At 39.2% G+C, this 20516-nt stretch overlaps 1 long non-coding RNA gene across 1 annotated transcript; it reads left to right on the top strand.

The window, feature by feature from the left end:
- The first annotated feature begins 3997 nt into the window (after positions 1 to 3997).
- Positions 3998 to 20272, top strand: LOC117504679. Its single transcript, XR_004558875.1, has 3 exons — positions 3998 to 4085; positions 4529 to 4531; positions 20261 to 20272. It is a non-coding gene; the product is annotated as an uncharacterized LOC117504679 (long non-coding RNA).
- Positions 20273 to 20516: the final 244 nt, after the last annotated feature.

Here is a 20516-nt window from a genome sequence, read left to right as displayed (position 1 = left end):
AATCTTTCAAGCGTATTCGATTGCTCATGATGACGGGAAGACCACAGATTTGTGGGTAATTACAGATAAGGACTCAATCTTGAGGTTCTTTAGCACAGTCTAAAAAGCATGGTGCAAATCAATTCTGGGCGTGGCTGAATGCACATTCCCATCAAATGGAAGCATATAAGTCCGAAACTGAGCACTTGGTGCAAAGGAGCTGTCTTTAAGCCACATTATTGACATTACACAATGGGTGCTGCGGGTGTTTTGTTGGCATAACATGACATCAACCAATCAGACTGTCTCCAGTCATTGCTTTTAAAAGGAGTGGACAGCACAGCGGTGTTGAAAGGATGAAGGGAAAAGTGTTGAGAAGATTTATGGTTAGGAAAAAGATTTGCGTGGAAAACAAAGGCTTAAAAATAAATGTTGCCTTTATATTTGTATGTTAATATCTTTCCAAATCACCTACTGTGCGCAGACCTATTGAGATAAATAATGAAGTTTGATGCAATTGGAGTCATCATTCTTTGTCTGTTATATGGTTGGAATGCTTGATTTGTGTTTGTAATGTGTTTTTGCATCAAAGAATGGATTGTTGTGCATCTTAATGATGTATTATCATTCAGTATTTTTAATCTTGATGTTTAACGTTTGATGTTTAATGTTGATGTCTAAGCCTGTATATCTCATCGATGGAAAATTTCACCTTTTATTTGTGAGATACCGACAAGCCAAAATGAGGCGGGTGGTAGGGACTGACGAAAACCAAATTTTGTCCTGTTCTTCCACCCAATCACCACACAGCCCCACAGCTGTAGGGACAAATAAAAGTGTTAATATTTCCAAGCAAAATGTGAGGAAAAATAGTAATGTTTTAATGTATATGTCAGCAGTTATTAGGGCCCGAGTAGGCAACGTCCTACGAGGACCCTATTGTAACTGTGCTGTTTATTATTATTATTATTATTATTATTATTATTATTTATTATTATTATTCTCACTCTTGAAACCGAAATTTTGGCCTCTTCCCATGCTCAAAAACTCAAACTTTCCAAAGTCATCCGGCCGGATCCGAAATTCGATATTTTGGGGGCATTGCACATGGTCGCAGAAAAATCACGAAATATCGCCCTCTAGAAATTTTCAAAAACCCCTCCGCATTGGGCTTTTTTCGTCGTAGCCTCACGAAATTCGGTACACATATTTACCATGCCAGGACGCACAAAAAAGTCTCTTACTGTCATGGTGAAATATCGACAGGAAGTCGGCCATTTTGATTTTAAGTTTCGATTTTGAGCAAATTTTTGCCATTTTTGGCCATTTCCACTACTTACATTTGAACGAACTCGTCCTAGGGATTTCATCCGATCATCTTCAAATTTGGTCAAAATCATCAAAACACAATGGTGATCAAAAGTTATCAAAAGATTCTAATTAAGTCAAAAGGCGTGGCGGCTAGGGGTCGTCAAACTTTGGCGAGCTTTTCGGAGCACGCCATTTCACTTCGAACGGCTGTCACGCCCACATACTTCATCGTAGATCCTTCAAACTTGCTGGACATGATGAGGGCTCCGCCCTGAACGTCTACATATCTTAAGTTCCCACCTGCGCCCCCCGGTGGTGGTGGGAAATGTCCTATTTTTACTTTAAGAGGTCCTGATGTCACATACTTAACCCAATCAACTTCATTCCACTTCTGAAACATGCAGAACAAATTGGTGAATGTAGGCGATGAACGCTGCGAAGTTACGAGTAACAGCGTCCATGTGGCGGCGTGTCGAATATTGCCCATTCGCCATGAAATTACATTCTTCCTTTTGACGGCTTTAATTTTGTCACATCATGAAAATTGATACACAGGTCGAGCACGACAACCTCTTACAATTCATATGGGCATAGCCCATGGGCGGGGCAAAATGCCTCAATAGCGCCCCCTTGCAACTTTCAAAAACCCCTCCCCATAGGGGTTTTTTTGGAGTAGGGAGATGAAAATTGGTACACATGTGTAACTTGCATAGACGTACAAAAAAGTCTCTTGCACCATGGGTCTACTCCAAACAGGAAGTCGGCCATTTTGAATTTTCTTCTCATTTTGGCGTGATTTCCACATGTTGTATTTGAATGAACTCCTCCTAGGGATTTTGTCCAATGCACTTCAAATTTCTTCCAGATCATCCATAGACGATAATGACCAAAAGTTATCGAAAACTTTTCTTTATGTCGAAGGGTGTGGCCGCTATGGTGCCGCCATTTTGACCCTTTGCCATGGAACATCAAGTCATGATAACTCCTTCGCCTGATTGACTTGAAACTTCACATGTATGATGACGGTTGGCCCCTGAACACATCCAGCCCCTCTGTTTGTACACTGAGCGCCCCCTAGTGGATGAACAATCAGCATGTCATAACTCCTTGATGCATTATGTGATTTGTTTAACATTTTAACTGTGTGATGAGTGGTTGCCCATGCATGCACATGCCCACATGTGGTCACAAGGGCACCCACTGGCTTGGGTAGGCGGTTGCGCGGAACGAGGGCCCGTATATGACTGCTTGCAGTCCTAGTATTGGTATTGTTATTTTCCCTTGGCTCTTTCTGTAACACTGCCCGACACAAAGTACAAACTTTTAAATTTATTAAAAGTCACAATGAAAATCGGGCTTGGTTTCTTCGCTCGCAGATGAGATCTGCCGCTGCCAAGAACAATGGATACAAGCAGTTTATAAACTCTCCATAGGTGCAAAATCCTTTCCCTATTGGTCCCCGTGAGCATTCGAGGGAAGTCCCACCCCCTGCCACTGACCCACGAAATAACAGGAACATATATGATTTATAATGTAACCTGAATCTCTTTGTCCTAAGTGGTAAAAGTGGTTAAATCCAGTTCGACATGCACATTATCTAACAGAGGCATATTCCAAAAGAGAACAGAGAAAAATATAGAAAACTAAGGATATCCTGAGTAAAATAACGACTTTAATACCAAAACAAATAAAGAAAACAATAATGAAACACAAATATATCTAACAGTATCGTCATTTTTTTTTTTTTTTTTGCTCTTTAATATCGATATTGACCACCCCCCACCCCAACACACACAAAAAATTAAAATCCATATCAATCAGCTCTAAGGCATTTGAGTGCCAGTAAGGAGTTGCTTTAATGCAACGTATAATCTGACGGTAAGTGCTCAATGTCGATTCATTAAGTTGTCAGGAAAAACAGCAGTTAAAGCCTGATGTACAACGGTTTGTACTCTTCATGTCTCATTTGGAAGCACGGGGTAACGTTTGATGACAGCAAGCCAGAGGTACGAGCTGCATGCATTCCCCCTATCCTGCACAAACACACATTGACCACTTCTCCACGACACGGTGAACTTGATTCATTCTATCATATGCCATTGTTACATTCAGGTGAACTATAAGCCTCTGTATCTGCTACGCAGCTGCATGGCTCATTTGCAAACTCGCCCATAGATCAATGCAAAGCAGCTGCAAATGCTTGCTGGTTTGTGTACTTTGGTGCTGTCAAAAACCTCAAATCTTGCTGAGGCTGCTGACTGTTTTATTGCTTTGGCAACATCGTGGCATTTTCTCACTGCTAATTTCTTCTCTTACAAGCCTGTCACATGCGTGCCATTTGCTTTGGTATTAATTGTCATTTACTTTCCCTGAACGGCTGAGCTTATTTTTTGTTTCGCTGCTTGTCACATGCACTCTCACTTTTGTAGTGGTTCAACTGCACACGTTCGCCAATAATTCAAATTTTTAAACGGACCATTAAGCGACTGTTGAAGGGTTACATTTTGCAGTAATCATTTTAAAATGTCCTGGCTGTGCTCCTGCTGTGGATCTCCCCCTTCCACCAAAAAAGTAATGGTTTCTGTTAACCCTATCTAGACCGGGCTTTTTGGCGGGGGGATTCCTGGGCCTCTTTCGCCCCCCCAATAACTGGTGAACGGTATAGTGTATGACCACCAAATTTGGAGGAGATGATCTACATGTGAAAATCATTAGCATAATTTTGGTATCATTATAATGTAATATGATGTCATTATGACATCATAATCTGATTGTATTGCCCAAAATGTCATAATGTATTTTCCTACAAATATTTTCCTACAGATTTAGGTTATGCATATCAGTTTCACTGATTATGTGCCTTAGAGCACTTAAATGTTCACAACAATTTCTGTTGCAAATGGCAACTCCAAAAAAAAAAAGAAAAAAAAAAAAATAAAAATGTCATAAAATGACAGATATGGCAAAGTGGTTTCCATTTCTCATAACATAAGTAAGTCCTTAATGACATGATGTGTTACTGACAAATTTACAGGGCATCATGTACAATCACGTATTCACTACAAATATATTGGTGTTATTATTACTAATTATGACATCAAAATTACGTCAAATATTCTATTTAATTGACTAAAATGGTCATTATAGGATAATGGAATAAGTATATGTTAAGTAGAAAATATGGAAAGTACATTGATGAAACTTAGATCTGTGATTTTGGGTCAGACATACCTGTCAGACTGTTCCCATGAAAACGGCAAAGATAGTGGTCTTAAGCTTTTGGTATCAAATTGCAGCCAACTAAATTTTAGGAAAAGTCATCAAGTTTTGTAGTCCTAGCATAAGTTGTTAAGAAATTATATGATGTGAATGTTGGTGCGGACACTTGTAGCATCCCCCCCCCGGTGATAGCCAGCATTTCATTTTTCACCACGTTATGTGAAAATTTGATTAAAAATGCACAATCTACATAGTAATATAAGAAACTGATGTCATAGAACACTTTATTCTACCTGTCTGTCCACGCGTGCATGCTTCTGTTCCAGGCGTTACATCATAACTCAGCAACCATTGTTTGTACAATCTTAATTTTGGTGTCAACTCAATAACAAGATACATAAGGTAGAAAGAGAACAAAGAAGTCTTCACATGTTAGCAAAAATCAACTACAATCATGCACAGAGCCTTATCTTAAATTATACTAGTCTATTTGTTTCTATTAAACATATTCTTTAAAATGGCTAATAACACCATGGACGCCATGAAATGAACATCACTATTTCAGTTAAACTCAGCAATTCAAAACAGGTATTTCTAGGCTTTGGTAAAGACAGAGCCTATGAAAATGCAGGGAGTAAATGAATGAGTTGGTAGGTAGGTAGATAGACATATACTGTAGATATGCCAGGCAACTGAGAGGTTTTGAGCCTAACCCAGAAAAAAGTAGGGTGTGGTTGTCCGTCTTTTGCATTCTGAGAACCCAACAGGGATGGATGGATGGATGGATGGATGGATGGATGGATGGATGGATGGATGGATGGATGGATGGATGGATGGATGGACGGATGGATGGATGGATGGATGGATGGATGGATGGATGGATGGATGGATGGATGGATGGATGGATGAGTATATTCCTCCCAGTTTAGCACAAGAACTCAAAATTATTAAATCCTATCATCTTGTAAACCTCCAACTGGAAAGAACTTGAAATTGTATAAACCAATTATTGGGGAATTAGGTTAAATTTGATCACTATAAAAGATATGTTTGTCTTGCTATTATATTGTATATATACAGTGATGGGGTTTGTCACACATGATTGAAATGTGTTGTAAAATGTGGCGACACGGACACGTATTACAGTTCTTCTCTGACAGTGCTGTGCCTCTGCACAACAGATCCATCCGTGTTGTCCCATTGCCAACTCAAATTTCCAGATTGGAACATATTAGCATGCATGAAAATTCAGTAAGGTATATCTTATATATTATATTCCAATTCTAAGGTGGAACTATGCCAGTATACAAAGGTATATCTAAATATCTAAAAAGGAAGAGTAAAATAGGAGAGTAGAAAAGAGTAGCGTAGAGTCACTTAGGTGTTCTTCTTTATACACATATATATACACACATATATATATACACACACATATATATACACATATATATGTATATATATATATATATATATACATACACTCAACAAAAATATAAACGCAACACTTTTGGTTTTGCTCCCATTTTGTATGAGATGAACTCAAAGATCTAAAACTTTTTTCACATACACAATATCACCATTTCCCTCAAATATTGTTCACAAACCAGTCTAAATCTGTGATAGTGAGTACTTCTCCTTTTGCTGAGATACACAGCTGTGCCATACCAAGATGCTGATTAGACAGCATGATTAGTGCACAGGTGTGCCTTAGACTGTCCACAATAAAAGGCCACTCTGAAAGGTGCAGTTTTATCACACAGCACAATGCCACAGATGTCGCAAGATTTGAGGGAGCGTGCAATTGGCATGCTGACAGCAGGAATGTCAACCAGAGCTGTTGCTCGTGTATTGAATGTTCATTTCTCTACCATAAGCCGTCTCCAAAGGCGTTTCAGAGAATTTGGCAGTACATCCAACCAGCCTCACAACAAATTTTAACGGATGTCGTGATTTTTGACATCAGCAATCTGCATCAAAGCTCGGTCAATTACCCAAGCTTGTAGGACAGCTGACAGGCAGCATTTTACATCACCCACAACAGCGCTGTCTCAATTTCATCTCATGACTTTCCCTTGAGCAGCCACTGACCCCACCTTCTCAAGGCGCAGCTCGTCTTAATTGCCTGGAAAATTATCATCTGTGCAGTAAAAAGCAGCATCCAGCACTCAGAGTTTCAATTCCTCCTTCCCGTTAGTAACTCTGTCCAAAGTATAAAGTGCCAAGCTACTGGAAATGTGTGGTAATTAGTGCACTCTGAGGGATTCTCAGGCTCGCCAGTGGCAACAATTCTTCTGTACTGTGGTTACATAAACCAGTTGGCAAAATTTAAATATGGCTCGTTTTAATTCATGAAGATGTATAACATACACTAATCTTACGGTTAAATTCACAAAGGCGCATTTGCCACATTTGACCTCAAAGTACGTGCCAGATGTGGTTGAAATTTTGGTGAAAATCAAACTATTAACTTCAATTTTGGACCCAACATGCATTGACAAGTTTGGCAGAAATCAGCAAAAAAGGACCTTGGAGTAAAAGGCCAACAAGTAGGTGGGCAGACATGAAACCCCAATGATTGAACTTTGGCAAATTTTATTGCTTGGGCAATGTGCATATGTGTTCCAGGTTTGGTGCAAATCAAAGTGAAAAACTTCAATTTTGACCTTTGTCCCAGTTGACCATGACCTATGCCAAAACAACTCCCTTCAGGGCAGTTCTGCAGTCAGCCTACATGCACTCATCTAGTTTGGCGGAAATTGTCAGAAGGAACTCACAGAAGTAGTGGAAGAAAAAAACAAATGTTTCTCAACTTACATTATGATGTTTTTGGCTAAAAAGTTGATTGTCTTCTTTTAAGAGACCTGGCAATCAGGATTGGGCAGGTTGACATTGAAATGTAGTTAGTTACTGAATACAGTACATTTGCAATAGTATGGATTACTTCAAAACCATAGTCAGACACACTCAGATAGACAGTCAGATAGACATTGTATTCAAAAGTATCCAACCTTTAAAAACAAATATAATCCATGTAAAAAGCATGACAATAAAACCTGAAGTTAATTTCATCTCCCACCTCATTGATAGTCCAATGTATAACAGGTAAAACATTGAATTACACCAAAATGGTGCAAATATAGGCTAAGAATCCATATTCTCGGGAACCATCTTGGGGAAAAAAAATGGCCACCATCTTGAAAATTGAAGCGACTTGTGGCATTTTTGAAAAATGTAGGCCAAGAAGTGCCATTGTGCCAGATTTAGTGCTTGTATCACAAAATTAAAGATTCCTATGATATATGCATTTATTGGCTGTAGTAGATCCTATTACACAGTGAAATTTAAATGTATTTATTTTTGATCATTTTGGCAAAACATTTTGACCGTGATCCTGATGAAACCTCTCAGGTATCGATTTACAGTCACAGAAAATCAATCAGGGAAATTTTGCACACATCCTAATAAATATAGTCAGTGATATTTGGGTAATAATTAACTTGCAATGTTGTAAACAAGGCCACACATATGCATTATTGTTTAGCCATAGTGGTATATGTCTATGATTTCCCCACTCTAATTAATAATGGAATTATTTGCCAACAACCTTTGTTACCATTATATCCATAACAAACTGATGCTGATGACAAACAATACTGTGACCACATGTAAAAGTAATCATTTGTCATGGATCTCAAATAGACGTCTTATTTTTATTACTTTTAATGAAAGAAAATGTGCTTGATATGAGAATTGTAACAGCAATGCACTAACAGCAGATATCACTAACGAATTCATCTCATGAGATTATGGCACCGGCATTATTGTAATGAACTTTGGATTTGATTGGGATTTTGCTGAGCGTCGAAGCAGCAGCGTCTCCAATCGCACTGGGATCTTAACTGTAATCTCTGAATTTATTATCTTCCTGCTTTCAGGTTGGAGTCTGTTTTTGCTCATCTTCACGTGCTGGGCTTTATGACAGGTAAGCTGCCACAACTCAGACATTTTATAGCAGATTTGTCAAACTCAAGAAGACATGGGGTGTCAGATTCTGCCCCATAAACCTCTAAATCAACCTATGGACTAAATTTGATCTTTAATTGAAAATGGCTATACGCTTGTATGCAATCAATCATAGTAATATCCACTTTCAAAACAGGGGACACACAATGTGGTGTCATAAAACAGAGTGTGCATAAAAAAGGATGTGATTTGACAAAAATGAACAAATAAATAAGGTCTTATTTTTTTGCCCAGCCTTAAAAAGCCGAGCTTCTTTAAGCTGGACTCTGCTTTATTATATAATCATACATGTGGACATGAAGAAAGTAAAGACTATGGAAATACAGTGTTTGACCCCACTGACCTTGACCTTCACCCAACTGATTGACGTCTGGTGGACATTAGCAGGGTAATTCTAGAATCTAACTGTTTCTTTTCCCAAATTGTGTTAATCAAATTTGTTGACTTTAGCAATAATTATTTGGTCCGCCAACGATGTAATAGAATCATCCGTGTTTATTTATATATTTGTCTGTTAGCAGGATTACATCAACATTACCACAGGACTTTGATGACATTTTCACCATAGATAGATATTAGCACTTAGAAGACTCCATTAAATTTTGGAGGTGATCCAGATCAAGATTCTGGCTCAAGATTTCCCTTTATGTAGGCTTTTAAGGATTACATCAAAACTACCTCACCGATTCTCACCAAATTTGCAACACAGATAAATTTTAGGTCATGGAAGACTCCACTGAATTCTGGAGGTTATCCAGATCCAGATTCTGGCTCACGATTTCAGATTAAAGTCTTTTACAGATTACGTTAAAACTACTGCATGGATTCTCGTCTAATTTGCACCACAGATAGATATTAGGGCATGGAAGACTCTACGGAATTTTGGAGGTGATCCGGATCTGGACTGGCGGAAAATTCCATTCTAGGGCCAGCCGTCTTTGACATACAAAGTTTAGAAGAAATCAGCAAAAATGACCTTAAAGGAGAAGGCCAACAAGCAGGCAGGAAGTTGGGCCTTTTGGTTGGTGAGGTGACAGATTTCACCTCACTGGCCATTCTTATATCCACACCCATATGTATGCAAACTGCAATAAAAAACCTTTGAATTTTGACCCCTAGCAACCCATCCAAGGTCACGGTATTATGAAAGAATCTAAGATGATAGGCATGCATAGTGGTTATCATATCACCACTTTTCCAATAGATGAGCACTGAATTTACAGAGCACTTAGTGTGCCATTTTGTGCAGCAGCTCTGAGTGCTTTAAGTTGGAAATAACAGCTTGCATCATCTCTCTGTGTCTTACAGTGAGTGGCAATGCAGTAAACAAGAGTAGCACACCCGTGTTGAGTTTTAGAAACATATTCATGCTTTGTTTTTTTGTTTTTTGTTTTTTTTCAAAGTCTGTGCACATCATTTGGCTACGTTCATGCAAAGCCAACAGTGGCTAAAAACAGAGCAGTTCTGGTGTTATTTTTTTCCCCAAAACATGTATAAAATCTCTTTTTGAGGATAGCACAAGATAACAGCAGATATAAAACCTTCTGGTTGATCAAGCAGCTATTTCTAAATAAATACACACGATGTCCATTTTTCATGTTCAAAAGGTGCAGGCCAGAGGTGTCGCTAAAGAGAAAGAGGAAGGGTTCTAGCTTTAAAATTAGGAAAATTTGGATTACAGAAGGCATAAACATGAAGATGGTTAAGGGTCATGGAGTTAGTAGTCTTATCAAACAAAGATTTGCCAATTTGGGATTTTTTAAAGGTAAAGGAAAGGTGAAAATGTGCACAAGAAAAAAACTAATACAACACGCATAACTAAAGTATTAAAAATCTGGATTACGGCTTCCGGTGACGCAGTGCAGAAGGCAACAGCGTAAGACAAGAGCTCCATCCGAATTATTTTATTTAAACCTAACAAAACGTTTATAGTTTGGCATAAAAGTGGCAGTTGACATGGCAACATCCCTGCGAAGCAAAAACTCCAACAAACCAGAGGCAACGACCGAAAGAAACAACAATTTAAAGCAGCTAACCTTGCCGCAGGCCATGTCTAGCAACATGGAAGCTAACACGGCTAACACAGCTAACTCGGAAAGCCGAATACTGAAGGAACTGGAGAAATTAAGAAAAGAAAACAATGAAGGGCATGCTCAGACCAGACAATTGCTATCCAACCTCGAGACTAGAATGCAAGAACTTAAAAACGACCTGAAACAACTTGAAAAAAGGGCAACAGCAGCAGAAGACCGGGTTAGCAATGTGGAGGACACTGCACAGAGACATGAGAGAGTGATCAGATACCTGTTGCACAGAGAGATTGCTTTGTCTGCTAAATGTGAAGACCTCCAAAATCGATTAAGACGTAACAATCTGAGAATATACCAGGTGCCAGAAGACAGCGAGGGGAAGGATGCTGTTGCCTTCGTGAAAGACCTCATTCAGTCTACTCTGCAGCTAGCCCCAGATGCTAACATGCAAATAGAGCGAGCCCACAGAGCGCTAACAGCTAAGCCGAAGAGCCACTCTGCACCCCGGTCACTCATCATGAAGTTTGTTGACTATTCTGTGAAAGATATGATTCTGAGACAGGCGTGGGGACAGGGACGGGTACTCTACAGAGGCACCCCGATCTTTTTTGATCACGACTACTCCCCAGACCTCCAGAGGAGTCGTGCTCAGGTACGAGGTGCTATCAAACAGCTAAAGCAGAATAACATCAGGGCCAAATGCATCTACCCAGCGCAGCTCAAAATACTCACGGAAGAAGGAGATAAGATGTATTCATCTCTCACGGAGGTGGCCCCAGCGCTCCGGGATCTTGGAATCGAAGTTCAACTGGATGACCGAGAGAAGATTGAGCACGAGCTGACATGCTACAGATGGAGCACCACGGGAACCAGACGCACGAGGAATAGGGCTAAGCTTTCCACCGCAGATGCCCTTTCCTTCTTTGACAACAACGGGTAACTACAGAAGACCAATTATGCCAACTAAGTTGTTATTTTTATGTTAATAATGTTAGGTCAGTGCTATGAAACAACAGAATAATGGAAGGACCTTGAAAACTGCGAGCTACAGAGGCGCATTCAAAGTTGCAGCAGCCCCCCTACGAGATGGGGGCGCGCAGCCGCGCACGAGCAGGGGACACCCCAGAGGAGCCGTCACCACCCTCCGGTGGCACCACAAGACTGGTAACGTGTGATAAAGCACTAGCTTCTTAGTGGACTATGTGGAAACAACCTATATTTGTATTGTTACATTTTGTTCCTTGTTCTTTCGGTGTTGAGAATGGCTTTGGGCTACTATAAAACAAATCCAAGTAAATTCATGGTTACATTATTACAATATTTTCTCAAACATAAATCAGAGGGGTTTTTTGAGACATACATTTTTTTTTCAAATTCACGTGAGTAATCTAAACTTCATTAGTTATAATGTGAAGGGCTAAAACACCCCAATAAAAAGGAAAAAAAATATTAAATCAGCTAAAAAACTACAATGCTCAATTACAATGATTCAGGAAACACATTTGTCAGAAAGTAAACACAATAAACTCAAGAGAGAATGGGTTGATCAGGTATATAGTTCATCATTTGGTAAGAAAAGAGGGGTGGCCATACTTATAAATAAATCTGTTTATTTTTCTCATGTAGAAACCTTGACAGATAAAGAAGGTCGATATGTGATGGTGATTGGTGAAATTGGCGGTATAAAAATAACTATGCTTAATCTTTATGCTCCTAATGAAGATTGTCCAAAATTTTTCAAAGATGTAGCTTCTGTCCTAGCAGAAAAGGCAGTAGGAATTATTTTAGTTGCAGGAGACTAACTGCAGGATTCGGCCCTATTTAGACAAATTACCTATGGGATCAGGCCCTATATCTAAAAAGTCAACCACACTTTGTGCTATGATGGAGCAACTAGGCTTAACAGACATTTGGCATTTTCTACAGCCTAAAGAAAAGGATTTTACCTTCATGTCACAAGTACATGGTAGTTACTCATGATTAGATATGTTTTTAATTTCAAATAATGACACCTTTAGAGCTAGTGAATGCAAAATTGAACCTATAACAATTTCAGATCATGCACCAGTGGTGCTGAAACTAAAAATAGGACTTAACAATTACTTTAAATATTGGAGACTCAATGTGTCCCTACTAAATGACACGATAATTAAACAGGATCTACTCACAGTTTTGATTGAATATTTTGAATTAAATGACACAGATTCAGTCACTCGCTCAGTTCTGTGGGAGGGAAGTAAAGTGGTAATGAGGGGCAAATTCATAGCAATCTCTTCCAAATTAAAAAGACAGAGAATAACCACACAAAACAAACTAGAAAAACAAATTAAAGAAACTAAGTTAGCTTTTCAAAATACTCAAAATAAAAAAGTATTAGCCTCCTCCTAAATAGAAAATATTATGAATATGGCAATAAAGCCAGTAGGTTTCTGGCCTTCCAGCTACGTAAGGCACAATCTAAGAGTGGTGAACAAGATCAAAAACACTCGTACAAACCAAATGCTGACCCAACCGGGGGAGATTGCCAGAGAGTTTGCAAATTATTATCAAAAACTATGAGAAAGAACAATTTCCAGGGAAAGAGGAAAAGATAGAAACATTCCTAAAATCTTTAAATCTAGACAAATTGACAAAAGAAGAAGCTGACGCAATAACTCGACCTATTACACAGGAAGAAATAAAAAAGAGCATTCTTAAATTAAAGAATAACAAGACGCCGGGCGTCGATGGGCTTCCGGGCGAATATTATAAAACTTTCATCAATGTTTTACTACCAATATTGAGTAGATGCTACAACTACGCCTTGACTAAAGGAGATCCTCCCAGGTCATGGTCAGAGGCAGTGATTCGTGTGATACACAAAGACAATAAAGATCCGACCCTATGTGCCTCTTATCACCCAATAAGCCTCCTGTGTGTAGACATGAAAATTCTTACCTCAATTATAGCAAACAGAATTCAGAAATACATCAAAAACCTTATAAAACCAGACCAAACAGGTTTTATAGCCTCTAGACAAGGATGTGACAATGTGAGAAGAGCACTAAACCTACAAATCACAGCAATGAAAAGTGACACCCCGGCAGTGCTTCTCGGCCTAGATGCCGAGAAAGCATTTGACCGGGTGGACTGGTCATTTTTAGAAAGTTCTCTCAAACACATGGGTTTTAATGATATGTTCATTTCATGGATAAAAATGTTTTACAGAAACCCCAAATCCAGAGTCAGAGTGAATGGCCACTGCTCAGAGTTTTTTCCACTTGGGCGTGGGACTCGTCAGGGTGATGGGTTCTCGCCGTGTCTGTTTGCCCTTAGCATCGAGCCACTGGCAGAGCTCATCAGAACTGACCCACTCATACAAGGCATAAGAGATGATGCTAATATCCAACACAAATTAGCACTTTTTGCTGATGACGTTTTATTATTTATTGAAAATCCACTGCCTCTATTCCAGCATTGTTAAAACGACTTGAGGAATATAGCTCTGTCTCTGGATACAAGGTTAATACAAACAAATCTGAAGCTATGATGGTGACTGGAGAATGGCCTACAGAACTGGACAACCTAGTTACACTCAAAAAGTCTCCCAGAGGATTTCGGTATCTTGGAATTAATCTGACTCCTAAAACCACACAGCTCTTTAAAGCAAATTACGAAAAACTAATAACTGAGGTCAAAAAAGATTTGACTAAATGGGATGTTTTACCCCTGTCCCTTCTGGGCAGAATAGAATCCATCAGAATGAATATTCTACCAAGATTTTTTTTCTGTTTCAATCACTTCCTATTATATTAACACAATCCACATTCAAACAACTTGAAACATTAATATCTAAATTCATCTGGCAAAACAGGAAGCCAAGAGTACAACTGAAAATACTAATGACAAGTAAAGAAAGGGGAGGTTTTGGACTCCCTGTTCTAAAACTCTACGTTTGGGCACGTCCACTGAGAATAATTTCAGCATGGGTGGTTAATGATCCAGAAATCCTATGGGTCTCAATTGAACAGAACTCAGTCCCAGGGATACCAATTCATACTCTTCCATTCATGGACCAAAATGCTCTAAAAAAGATCAAAATACAAAATAGATGGATCACACAAACACTTAAAATATGGAACTTAATTCAAAAAATAACCAGAGGTGTGACTGGGTTGTCCAGGGCAATGTCTTTGGTTGGTAATATTGAATTTTTGTCTTCTATTTCCGATGTAACTTTTAAAAGGTGGGCTGAAAATGGCTTGGTTATAATAAATCAATTAATTAATGGTCAAGTATTCAAACCATTCTCAGAATATCAGACACAATTTTCTTTACCTCAAAATGACATGTTCAGATACCTGCAAATAAGAGACTATGTGACAAAACATGCACAATGGGACATAATTAAGAGGGAACCTACTAATATAGAATTGTACTTTGTAACATTATTTGAAAAAGGAATCACTTTGAAAAAAATAATATTAATGTACAAAAATTTAATGGAAAATATCAAATCAAATCAATTTTATTTATATAGCGCCAAATCACAACCAACAGTTGCCCCAAGGCGCTTTATATTGTAAGGCAAGCCATACAATAATTACGTAAAAACCCCAACGGTCAAAACAACCCCCTGTGAGCAAGCACTTGGCGACAGTGGGAAGGAAAAACTTCCTTTTAACAGGAAAAAACCTCCAGCAGAACCAGGCTCAGGGAGGGGCAGTCTTCTGCTGGGACTGGTTGGGGCTGAGGGAGAGAACCAGGAAAAAGACATGCTGTGGAGGGGAGCAGAGATCAATCACTAATGATTAAATGCAGAGTGGTGCATACAGAGCAAAAAGAGAAAGAAACACTCAGTGCATCATGGGAACCTCCCAGCAGTCTAAGTCTATAGCAGCATAACTAAGGGATGGTTCAGGGTCACCTGATCCAGCCCTAACTATAAGCTTTAGCAAAAAGGAAAGTTTTAAGCCTAATCTTAAAAGTAGAGAGGGTGTCTGTCTCCCTGATCTGAATTGGGAGCTGGTTCCAGAGGAGAGGAGCCTGAAAGCTGAAGGCTCTGCCTCCCATTCTACTCTTACAAACCCTAGGAACTACAAGTAAGGCTGCAGTCTGAGAGCGAAGCGGTCTATTGGGGTGATATGGTACTATGAGGTCCCTAAGATAAGATGGGACCTGATTATTCAAAACCTTATAAGTAAGAAGAAGAATTTTAAATTCTATTCTAGAATTAACAGGAAGCCAATGAAGAGAGGCCAATATGGGTGAGATATGCTCTCTCCTTCTAGTCCCCGTCAGTACTCTAGCTGCAGCATTTTGAATTAACTGAAGGCTTTTCAGGGAACTTTTAGGACAACCTGATAATAATGAAATACAATAGTCCAGCCTAGAGGAAATAAATGCATGAATTAGTTTTTCAGCATCACTCTGAGACAAGACCTTTCTAATTTTAGAGATATTGCGCAAATGCAAAAAAGCAGTCCTACATATTTGTTTAATATGCGCATTGAATGATATATCCTGATCAAAAACGACTCCAAGATTTCTCACAGTATTACTAGAGGTCAGGGTAATGACATCCAGAGTAGGGATCTGGTTAGACACCATGTTTCTAAGATTTGTGGGGCCAAGTACAATAAATCAGTTTTATCTGAGTTTAAAAGCAGGAAATTAGAGGTCATCCATGTCTTTATGTCTGTAAGACAATCCTGCAGTTTAGCTAATTGGTGTGTGTCCTCTGGCTTCATGGATAGATAAAGCTGGGTATCATCTGCGTAACAATGAAAATTTAAGCAATACCGTCTAATAATACTGCCTAAGGGAAGCATGTATAAAGTGAATAAAATTGGTCCTAGCACAGAACCTTGTGGAACTCCATAATTAACTTTAGTCTGTGAAGAAGATTCCCCATTTACATGAATAAATTGTAATCTATTAGACAAATATGATTCAAACCACCGCAGCGCAGTGCCTTTAATACCTATGGCATGCTCTAATCTCTGTAATAAAATTTTATGGTCAACAGTATCAAAAGCAGCACTGAGGTCTAACAGAACAAGCACAGAGATGAGTCCACTGTCCGAGGCCATAAGAAGATCATTTGTAACCTTCACTAATGCTGTTTCTGTACTATGATGAATTCTAAAACCTGACTGAAACTCTTCAAATAGACCATTCCTCTGCAGATGATCAGTTAGCTGTTTTACAACTACCCTTTCAAGAATTTTTGAGAGAAAAGAAAGGTTGGAGATTGGCCTATAATTAGCTAAGATAGCTGGGTCAAGTGATGGCTTTTTAAGTAATGGTTTAATTACTGCCACCTTAAAAGCCTGTGGTACATAGCCAACTAACAAAGATAGATTGATCATATTTAAGATCGAAGCATTAAATAATGGTAGGGCTTCCTTGAGCAGCCTGGTAGGAATGGGGTCTAATAAACATGTTGATGGTTTGGATGAAGTAACTAATGAAAATAACTCAGACAGAACAATCGGAGAGAAAGAGTCTAACCAAATACCGGCATCACTGAAAGCAGCCAAAGATAACGATACGTCTTTGGGATGGTTATGAGTATTTTTTTCTCTAATAGTTAAAATTTTGTTAGCAAAGAAAGTCATGAAGTCATTACTAGTTAAAGTTAATGGAATACTCAGCTCAATAGAGCTCTGACTCTTTGTCAGCCTGGCTACAGTGCTGAAAAGAAACCTTTGAGGATGTAAAACTATTGACGAGATACTCTATCTCACTTACAGAGTTTAGGTAGCTACTCTGCACTGTGTTGGTATATGGCATTAGAGAACATAAAGAAGGAATCATATCCTTAAACCTAGTTACAGCGCTTTCTGAAAGACTTCTAGTGTAATGAAACTTATTCCCCACTGCTGGGTAGTCCATCAGAGTAAATGTAAATGTTATTAAGAAATGATCAGACAGAAGGGAGTTTTCAGGGAATACTGTTAAGTCTTCTATTTCCATACCATAAGTCAGAACAAGATCTAAGATATGATTAAAGTGGTGGGTGGACTCATTTACTTTTTGAGCAAAGCCAATAGAGTCTAATAATAGATTAAATGCAGTGTTGAGGCTGTCATTCTCAGCATCTGTGTGGATGTTAAAATCACCCACTATAATTATCTTATCTGAGCTAAGCACTAAGTCAGACAAAAGGTCTGAAAATTCACAGAGAAACTCACAGTAACGACCAGGTGGACGATAGATAATAACAAATAAAACTGGTTTTTGGGACTTCCAATTTGGATGGACAAGACTAAGAGTCAAGCTTTCGAATGAATTAAAGCTCTGTCTGGGTTTTTGATTAATTAATAAGCTGGAATGGAAGATTGCTGCTAATCCTCCGCCCCGGCCCGTGCTACGAGCATTCTGACAGTTAGTGTGACTCGGGGGTGTTGACTCATTTAAACTAACATATTCATCCTGCTGTAACCAGGTTTCTGTAAGGCAGAATAAATCAATATGTTGATCAATTATTATATCATTTACCAACAGGGACTTAGAAGAGAGAGACCTAATGTTTAATAGACCACATTTAACTGTTTTAGTCTGTGGTGCAGTTGAAGGTGCTATATTATTTTTTCTTTTTGAATTTTTATGCTTAAATAGATTTTTGCTGGTTATTGGTAGTCTGGGAGCAGGCACCATCTCTACGGGGATGGGGTAATGAGGGGATGGCAGGGGGAGAGAAGCTGCAGAGAGGTGTGTAAGACTACAACTCTGCTTCCTGGTCCCAACCCTGGATAGTCACGGTTTGGAGGATTTAAGAAAATTGGCCAGATTTCTAGAAATGAGAGCTGCTCCATCCAAAGTGGGATGGATGCCGTCTCTCCTAACAAGACCAGGTTTTCCCCAGAAGCTTTGCCAATTATCTATGAAGCCCACCTCATTTTTTGGACACCACTCAGACAGCCAGCAATTCAAGGAGAACATGCGGCTAAACATGTCACTCCCGGTCTGATTGGGGAGGGGCCCAGAGAAAACTACAGAGTCCGACATTGTTTTTGCAAAGTTACACACCGATTTAATGTTAATTTTAGTGACCTCCGATTGGCGTAACCGGGTGTCATTACTGCCGACGTGAATTACAATCTTACCAAATTTACGCTTAGCCTTAGCCAGCAGTTTCAAATTTCCTTCAATGTTGCCTGCTCTGGCCCCCGGAAGACAATTGACTATGGTTGCTGGTGTCGCTAACTTCACATTTCGCAAAACAGAGTCGCCAATAACCAGAGTTTGATCCTCGGCGGGTGTGTCGCCGAGTGGGGAAAAACGGTTAGAGATGTGAACGGGTTGGCGGTGTACACGGGGCTTCTGTTTAGGGCTACGCTTCCTCCTCACAGTCACCCAGTCGGCCTGCTTTCCCGGCTGCTCGGGATCTGCCAGGGGGTAACTAACGGCGGCTAAGCTACCTTGGTCCGCACCAACTACAGGGGCCTGGCTAGCTGTAGAATTTTCCACGGTGCGGAGCCGAGTCTCCAATTCGCCCAGCCTGGCCTCCAAAGCTACGAATAAGCTACACTTATTACAAGTACCGTTACTGCTAAAGGAGGCCGAGCAATAACTAAACATTTCACACCCAGAGCAGAAAAGTGCGGGAGAGACAGGAGAAGCCGCCATGCTAAATCGGCTAAGAGCTAGTAGCTACGCTAAGCTAGCGGATTCCTAAAAACACGCAAAGTGAATAATGTGTAAATAATTTAGAGGTGATTCAGCAGAAGGAGTGCTTTAGTTAAGGCACGTAAAGATTACACTGGGAAACAAATCGTAATCTAGATAACTAGATCAATCTAACTGCGCAGATTAAACAGCTAACAGATACAGCAAAACACCGCTGTGCTCCGGAACAGGAAGTGATACAATACCGCAGTGAGAGCCAACCACCAGTAGAGGCAAGCAACATTTGGCAAATTTAAACTCACTTGGACAATTCTACAACTCACACAAATATGTATGAATGGTTTGGTGGAAAACAGAGTTTAAAAAAATAGTAATAAATTAAATTATTAGAATTTTGATCTTTCACACAATGATCTTGATCACTGTGAAAAAAAAACCTTTAAGGACAGTTCTGGGGTCAAAGTATTTGCACACATCAATTTGTTGAAAATTGGTCCAGACACCTTGGAGGAGTAGTGAAACATTTTTTTATTATTATTATTCTAAGCATAATTAAAATGTGTATTTTTGATAAAATGCCACATTAACTAATTTAATTTGAAATGCATCATATTATATATATATATATATATATATATATATATATATATATATATATATATATATATATATATATATATATATATATATTTCCAAGTATCTGTAGGACCCTCAGTGTGATTAACAGTTTGTTGTTGCAATAGCCAATGCTGCAATTGTTTCGTGTGACGTATCTAATCCATGTGGGGAACACTGGGGATCATTCATCAGTGCCGGGATACAAGAAAGATTGTCCTGCCATTCATCAGTGCCAGGATATAAGAATGATTGCCCTACACTGCATGGGCTGAGTGTTCACCTGCATCAAGGTTTAGCTAATGAAGAGAGAACTTAAATCTAAGAGTATTCAGCATTTCTGTACTTACAGTCCTAAAAAAAATTGCACACATAACACAATGATCCACCAATCGATTAATGATAGAATCATCATATGTAATGTATCAGGACGAACACGTACCTGAAATTTCCCATTTTACATTTAGTAGTGTTTTTCCCTACCAATCCCAGCACAGGGAGGCGTGACGAGCTACTAACTGTGGCCACACTGTTCCTGGTACTCGTCCTCTATGTGTTATCTGGCAACCTGTCTTTTCAGTGGTCTATACAAGACGTCGATGGGTAATTTTCTGCAACAAAGGGGTTTGGTAGTGCTCCTATTGGCCAATACATGGCACAGCATACAATGAGAATCTATTTTATTCACACAGATCATCAACAGCGCATGTCAATCTCACTTTGTTA

This window comes from Thalassophryne amazonica, chromosome 23, assembly GCF_902500255.1.
Source record: "Thalassophryne amazonica chromosome 23, fThaAma1.1, whole genome shotgun sequence".
Taxonomy (NCBI): Eukaryota; Metazoa; Chordata; class Actinopteri; order Batrachoidiformes; family Batrachoididae; genus Thalassophryne; species Thalassophryne amazonica.
The sequence above is the reverse complement of the archived record's forward strand: the minus strand, read 5'-3'. Positions and strand labels throughout refer to the sequence as shown.